Source organism: Arachis ipaensis, chromosome B1 (genome assembly GCF_059453495.1).
Source record: "Arachis ipaensis isolate K30076 ecotype BB chromosome B1, ASM5945349v1, whole genome shotgun sequence".
NCBI lineage: Eukaryota > Viridiplantae > Streptophyta > Magnoliopsida > Fabales > Fabaceae > Arachis > Arachis ipaensis.
Genome location: NC_142436.1, coordinates 93808743 through 93815471, shown reverse-complemented (window position 1 = coordinate 93815471; position 6729 = coordinate 93808743). Strand labels below are relative to the sequence as shown.

The 6729-nt window shown below is 39.5% G+C and overlaps 1 non-coding gene across 1 annotated transcript; it reads left to right on the top strand.

Moving 5' to 3' along the window:
* Nucleotides 1-319: 319 nt before the first annotated feature.
* Nucleotides 320-423, top strand: LOC148577505 (small nucleolar RNA R71). Its single transcript, XR_015903109.1, has one exon. It is a non-coding gene; the product is annotated as a small nucleolar RNA R71 (small nucleolar RNA).
* Nucleotides 424-6729: the final 6306 nt, after the last annotated feature.

Sequence of the window (6729 nt, the reverse complement as noted above, 5' to 3'; positions counted from 1 at the left end):
AATCACCTCCTTCAGTGCTTACTTTCTCTTGATCTTGTGTGTGTATTGCAGCCACTTGCTTTGTTTCTAATTTCCTTGTGAGCTCTGCTAGTTGCTTGGCAAACACCTTGTTTTGGGCTAAAATTGTATCAACATGGTTCAGCTCCATGACTCCCTTAGTGTTGTGTCTCTCTGAAGCATAATAGTACTCATTCTCAGCCACTGTCTCAATCACTTCAATGGCTTCTTCCACAGTCTTTTTCCTGTTCAATGAACCTCCTGATGAATGGTCTACAGCTTTCCTTGATTCATAAGAAAGTCCATCACCCAGTCATGGAACATGTCTGGTGGGCATTTCCTTGTCAAATCCTTGAATCTCTCCCATGCCTCGTAGAGAGTTTCACCATCTTGTTGTCTAAAAGTCTGAACCTCAGATCGAAGCCTGTTGACCTTTTGTGGGGGGTAGAAACGTGCCAGAAACTTGCTTTCCACCTCATCCCAGGTTGTTAGGCTCCCCCTTGGGAATGATTCCAGCCACTTAGCTGCCTTGTCCCTAAGTGAAAATGGGAACAAGAGCAGTTTATAGGTATCTTCCTGGACTCCATTGGACTTCACTGTGTCGCAAATTCTCAGGAATTTTGTGAGATGTTGGTTTGGATCTTCATTAGCACTCCCACCAAATGAACAATGATCCTCCACAAGTGATATTAGCTGTGGTTTGAGTTCAAAATTGTTGGCCTGAATGGGTGGTTTCTGAAAGCTGCTACCACAATTCCCAGAGGTTGGGTTTATGTATGAACCAAGAACCCTCCTCTCAAGAATGGCATTGTTTCCATCAGCCCTCTCATGGTTGTGAACTTCTCTATCCATGTTGATATCTAGAGCTTCCTCAAAATTGTCCTCAGATTCTCCTTCAGATTCCTCTTCTCTCAGTACTCTCTTCCCTCTTGCTTCCCTTCTAAGTCTATGAAGGGTCCTCTCTGGTTCGGTATATGGAGGAGTTGATGTCTCTCCTCTCCTACCTGTCATACAAGAACACAGCACAGGCACCCAACAAGTGAAATACTCTTGGTTAATGGAAGAGTATGGTTAGAGCAGTTGAGGAATTAATTCAAATAGTTAGTGAGTCAGTGAGTTAGTTGCTTGAATTTAAAGGCATAAAGAAAGAAAACAAGTAACAGAGTGCAGAAGTTAAAATTCAACAAGTAACTTGAACTAAATTATCAAAACAAAAAAAAATGCTCAATCTAGTTAACTTCCAATTTGAGAATTGTCAATCGAAAACCAATCCCCGGCAACGGCGCCATAAACTTGATGTGCATAAACTTGATATGCTACGATTTAGGAAATTGCACGATCGGCAAAATTCCTTCCGGCAAGTGCACCGGTTATCGTCAAGTAAAAACTCACAATAGAGTGAGGTCGAATCCCACAAGGATTGGTTGAGTGAGCAATTCGGATTAGAAGTATGTTCTAGTTGAGCAGAATCAAGATTTAGATGAGAATTGCGGAATGTAAAATTGCATGAATTAAAGAGCGAGAAGCTAAATTGCTGAAATTAAAAGGGATGGGGGTGATTGCATGAATTTAATTGCAGAATGTAAAGAGAAAGTGGTAAATCAGAAATGGGGAGTTCATTGGGTGTTAGGAGATATTGAGATCTCCGAATCAAAATAACTTTTATCCCTTCCTCAACCAATTCATTCATTGAATTTTGCTTGGCAATATTATATGATTGGATCCCAATCCCTTGGCTCACCAATTCTCTCTAAAAACAAACAAATTCCCAATCCCTTGGTTTAAATGTTCATAAGAAGAGATGATGCTCGATCACTGATTATACCACACAGTTTCATGAACCACAATTTGGTAGGATTACATGTCACAATATCCATCCAAACCCCAATCCAATTCACTGTGAGAAAGCTTCTCTAGCATGAATCCTCCATTCCTTTCCCAAGGTTCCGAAGGATTCCAATTATGGGTAGTTTCTTTCCCAAGACAACTACCTAATGGAATTAGATCGAGAAGCTTTCTAACAAAATTCAAGAGAAAAGATTGAAGAAGAAGATAAAACTATTATTGATTCATTGAATTACAATAGAGCTCCCTAACCCAATGAAAGGGGTTTAGTGAGTCATAGCTCTGAATTCAATTACAAAACTAAAAGAAAATCATCCAAAGTTCTCCCTCTCCAAAAGTGTCAACTAACTTAAATTCTATCCTCTTTATACACTTTCTAAATTGAGCTTCTGTTGTGTTTCTTGGGCTTTGAGGCCTTTCCCTGATTTCCTTTTGCTTTGGGTTTATGGTCCATAATCCTGATGAGGCTGTGATCCACTTCTGTAACATTCATTGAGCAAACTTAGTGATAAACAAGTAATGACACAAGACTCAACAAATTGAAGCTCCAGACTCATCAATTCTTCAGGCCCAATCCCATAAACCATGATATTCAATTGGGTTTCATACCATAATACGTTTAAGTTAATGTTTGTGCTCAAATGCTAACTTAAACTTAAATATATTTGGCCCAGAAACCCTTTCAAAAAGTGGCGTTTTAAGTTGAAGTTTAAGTTTCAGTTTAAGGTTAAACTGAAGCTTAAACGTGGAAATGAAGAAAGCAACCCTGGAGGAGCAATTGGGTCGAACACGTTTAAGCTTCAGTTTAAGGTTAAACTGAAGCTTAAACGTGGAAATGAAGAAAGCAACCCTGGAGGAGAGAAATAGTCGAACACGTTTAAGCTCCAGTTTAAGCTTAAACTGGAGCTTAAACGTGGAAATGCTATTGGTGCCTTTCTTACTTCTGGCGTTTAACCTCCAGTTTAAGGTTAAACTGGAGGTTAAACGTGGAAATGCTTCCTGGTGAGAAATGTGTCGAACACGTTTAAGCTCCAGTTTAAGGTTAAACTGGAGCTTAAACGTGGAAATGCTCCCTTGGTGAAATTCTCATTCTGGCGTTTAACTTCCAGTTTAAGGTTAAACTGGAGGTTAAACGCCAGTTCCAGCATTTCTTAGCCTTCATGATTCTGGCGTTTAAGCTCCAGTTTAGGCTTAAACTGGAACTTAAACGCCATTTCCAGCATTATATGGTTTGGTAGTTTAAGTTCCAGTTTAAGCTTAAACTGGAACTTAAACTCCACATGTGATATTCAAGCTTCCTTTATTGATTTTGTTGCTTCCTTGCCTAGCCTCTTCTTCCCGGAAATCATCCAAACAATTGCATCAAAGTCTTGCAACATTTCATGAGAAATCTTCCATTCATAGCATTCAAGTAATATAACTAAAAACTCATGGAATTTGCATCAAAATCATACTGTTTGGATGGTTCATTGCTTTGTTATTCATTTAACCATTCTTGGTTACTTTAAGCTCAAGAAAATGCATAAAACAACTAAAACTAACAGAAAAATGCTAGTGAAACTAGCCTAAGATGCCTTGGCATCAGGCATCACCCTTGTCAATGGCTTCATCTTATCCTCTCAGTGAAAATGGTTAACGCACCCTGTCACGGCACGGCTATTCATCTGTCGGTTCTCGATCATGCTGGAATAGGATTTACTATCCTTTTGCGTCTGTCACTAATGCCCTGCAATCGCGAGTTTGGAGCTCGTCATAGTCATTCATTCATTGAATCCTACTCGGAATACCACAAACAAGGTTTAGACTTTCCGGATTCTATTGAATGCCGCCATCATTCTAGCTTACACCACGAAGATTCTGATTAAGAGATCTAAGAGATACTCATTCAGTCGAAAGTAGAACGGAAGTGGTTGTCAGGCACGCATTCATAGGGAATGATGATGATTGTCACGTTCATCACATTCAGATTGAAGTACGAATGAACATCTTAGAAGCGAAACAAGATGAATTGAATAGAAAACAGTAGTACTTTGCATTAATCTTTGAGGAACAGCAGAGCTCCACACCTTAATCTATGGAGTGTAGAAACTCTACCGTTAAAAATACATAAGTGAAAGTCCAGGCATGGCCGAGAGGCCAGCCCTCAAACGTGATCTAAGATAGCATATAAATGATCAAAGATACCTAATACAATAGTAAAAGGTCCTATTTATAATAAACTAGCTACTAGGGTTTACAGAAGTAAGTAATTGATGCATAAATCCACTTCCGGGGCCCACTTGGTGTGTGCTTGGGCTGAGCTTGAGTGTTGCACGTGTAGAGGTCCTTCTTGGAGTTGAACGCCAGTTTTTGTGCCAGTTTGGGCGTTCAACTCTGGTTTTGGCTCCTTTTCTGGCGCTGGACGCCAGATTTGGGCAGAAAGCTGGCGTTGAACGCCAGTTTACGTCATCTAAAATTGAGCAAAGTATGGACTATTATACATTTCTGGAAAGCTCGGGATGTCTACTTTCCAACGCAATTGGAAGCGCGCCATTTTGAGTTCTGTAGCTCCAGAAAATCCACTTTGAGTGCAGGGAGGTCAGAATCCAACAGCATCAGCAGTCCTTCTTCAATCTCTGAATCTGATTTTTGCTCAAGTCTCTCAATTTCAGCCAGAAAATACTTGAAATCACAGAAAAACACACAAACTCATAGTAAAGTCCAGAAATGTGAATTTAACATAAAAACTAATGAAAACATCCCTAAAAGTAACTAGATCCTACTAAAAACATACTAAAAACAATGTCAAAAAGCGTATAAATTAGCTGCTCATCACAACACCAAACTTAAATTGTTGCTTGTCCCCAAGCAACTGAAAATCAAATAGGGTAGAAAGAAGAGAATATACTATAAATTCCAAACTATCAATGAAACATAGCTTCAATCATATGAGCGGGACTTATAGCTTTTTGCCTCTTGAATAGTTTTGGCATCTCACTTTATCCATTGAGGTTCAGAATGATTGGCATCTATAGGAACTCAGAGTTCAGATAGTGTTATTGATTCTCCTAGTTCAGTATGATGATTCTTGAACACAGCTTCTTTATGAGTCTTGGCCGTGGCCCTAAGCACTTTGTTTTCCAGTATTACCACCGGATACATAAATGCCACAGACACATAATTGGGTGAACCTTTTCAGATTGTGACTCAGCTTTGCTAAAGTCCCCAAGTAGAGGTGTCCAGGGTTCTTAAGCACACTCTTTTTTTGCTTTGGACCTCGACTTTAACCGCTCAGTCTCAAGTTTTCACTTGACACCTACACGCCACAAGCACATGGTTAGGGACAGCTTGGTTTAGCCGCTTAGACCAGGATTTTATTCCTTTAGGCCCTCCTATCCACTAATGCTCAAAGCCTTGGGATCCTTTTTATTTCCCTTGCCTTTTGGTTTTAAGGGTTATTGGCTTTTTCTGCTTGATTTTTCTTTCTATTTTTTTTCTATTTTTTTTTTCGCACTCTTTTTTTTTTCCTGCAAGCTTTGTTCTTTGCTGCTTTTTCTTGCTTCAAGAATCATTTTTATGATTTTTTAGATTATCAAATAACATGTTTCCTAGTCATCATTCTTTCAAGAGCCAACATATTTAACATTCTCAAACAACAACTTCAAAAGACATATGCACTGTTCAAGCGTACATTCAGAAAACAAGAAGCATTGTCACCACATCAATATAATTAAACTAAGTTCAAGGATAAATTCGAAACTCATGTACTTCTTGTTCTTTTGAATTAAAAATTTTTCATTTAAGAGAGGTGATGGATTCATAGGACATTCATAACTTTAAGACAAAGTTACTAACTACTAATGATCATGTAATGAAGACACAAAAATAGATAAGCACACATCATAGAAAACAAAAAACAGAGAAAGCAAGAACAAGGAATGAATCCACCTTAGTGATGGTGGCATTTCCTTCTTGAGGAACCAATGATGTCCTTGAGCTCTTCTATGTCTCTTCCTTGTCTTTGTTGCTCCTTCCTCATTGCTTTTTGATCTTCTCTTATTTCATGAAGCATGATGGAGTGCTCTTGATGTTCCACCCTTAGTTGTCCCATATTGGAAATCAATTCTCCTAGGGAGGTGTTGATTTGCTCCCAATAGTTTTGTGGGGGAAAATGCATTTGAGGCATCTCCGGGATCTCATGGTGAGGAGCTTCCTGCGCCTCTTGAGCTCCATGAATGGGCTCTCTTGCTTGCTCCATCTTTTTCTTAGTGATGGGCTTCTCTTCCTTAATAGGAATGTCTCCTTCTATGAAAGCTCCAGCTGAGTAACATAGATGGCAAATAAGATGAGGAAAAGCTAGCCTTGCCATGGGGGATGACTTTTTGGCTATTTTGTAGAGTTCATTAGAGATGACTTCATGAACTTCTATTTCCTCTCCAATCATGATGCTATGAATCATGATGGCCCGATCCACAGTAACTTCAGATCGGTTGCTAGTGGGAATGATTGAGCATTGAATGAACTCCAACCATCCTCTAGCCACAGGCTTGAGGTCCAATCTTCTTAGTTGAACCGGCTTGCCTTTGGAGTCAATCTTCCATTGAGCTCCTTCTACACATATGTCCATAAGGACTTGGTCCAACCTTTGATCAAAGTTGACTCTCCTTGTGTAGGGGCGTGCGTTCTCTTCCATGTTTGGCAAGTTGAACGCCAACCTCACATTTTCCGGACTAAAATCCAAGTATTTCCTCCGAACCATTGTAACATAGTTCTTTGGATCCGGGTTCTTACTTTGATCATGGTTCTTGGTGATCCATGCATTAGCATAGAACTCTTGAACCATTAGGATGCCGACTTGTTGGATGGGATTTGTTAGAACTTCCCAACCTCTTCTTTGAATTTCATGTC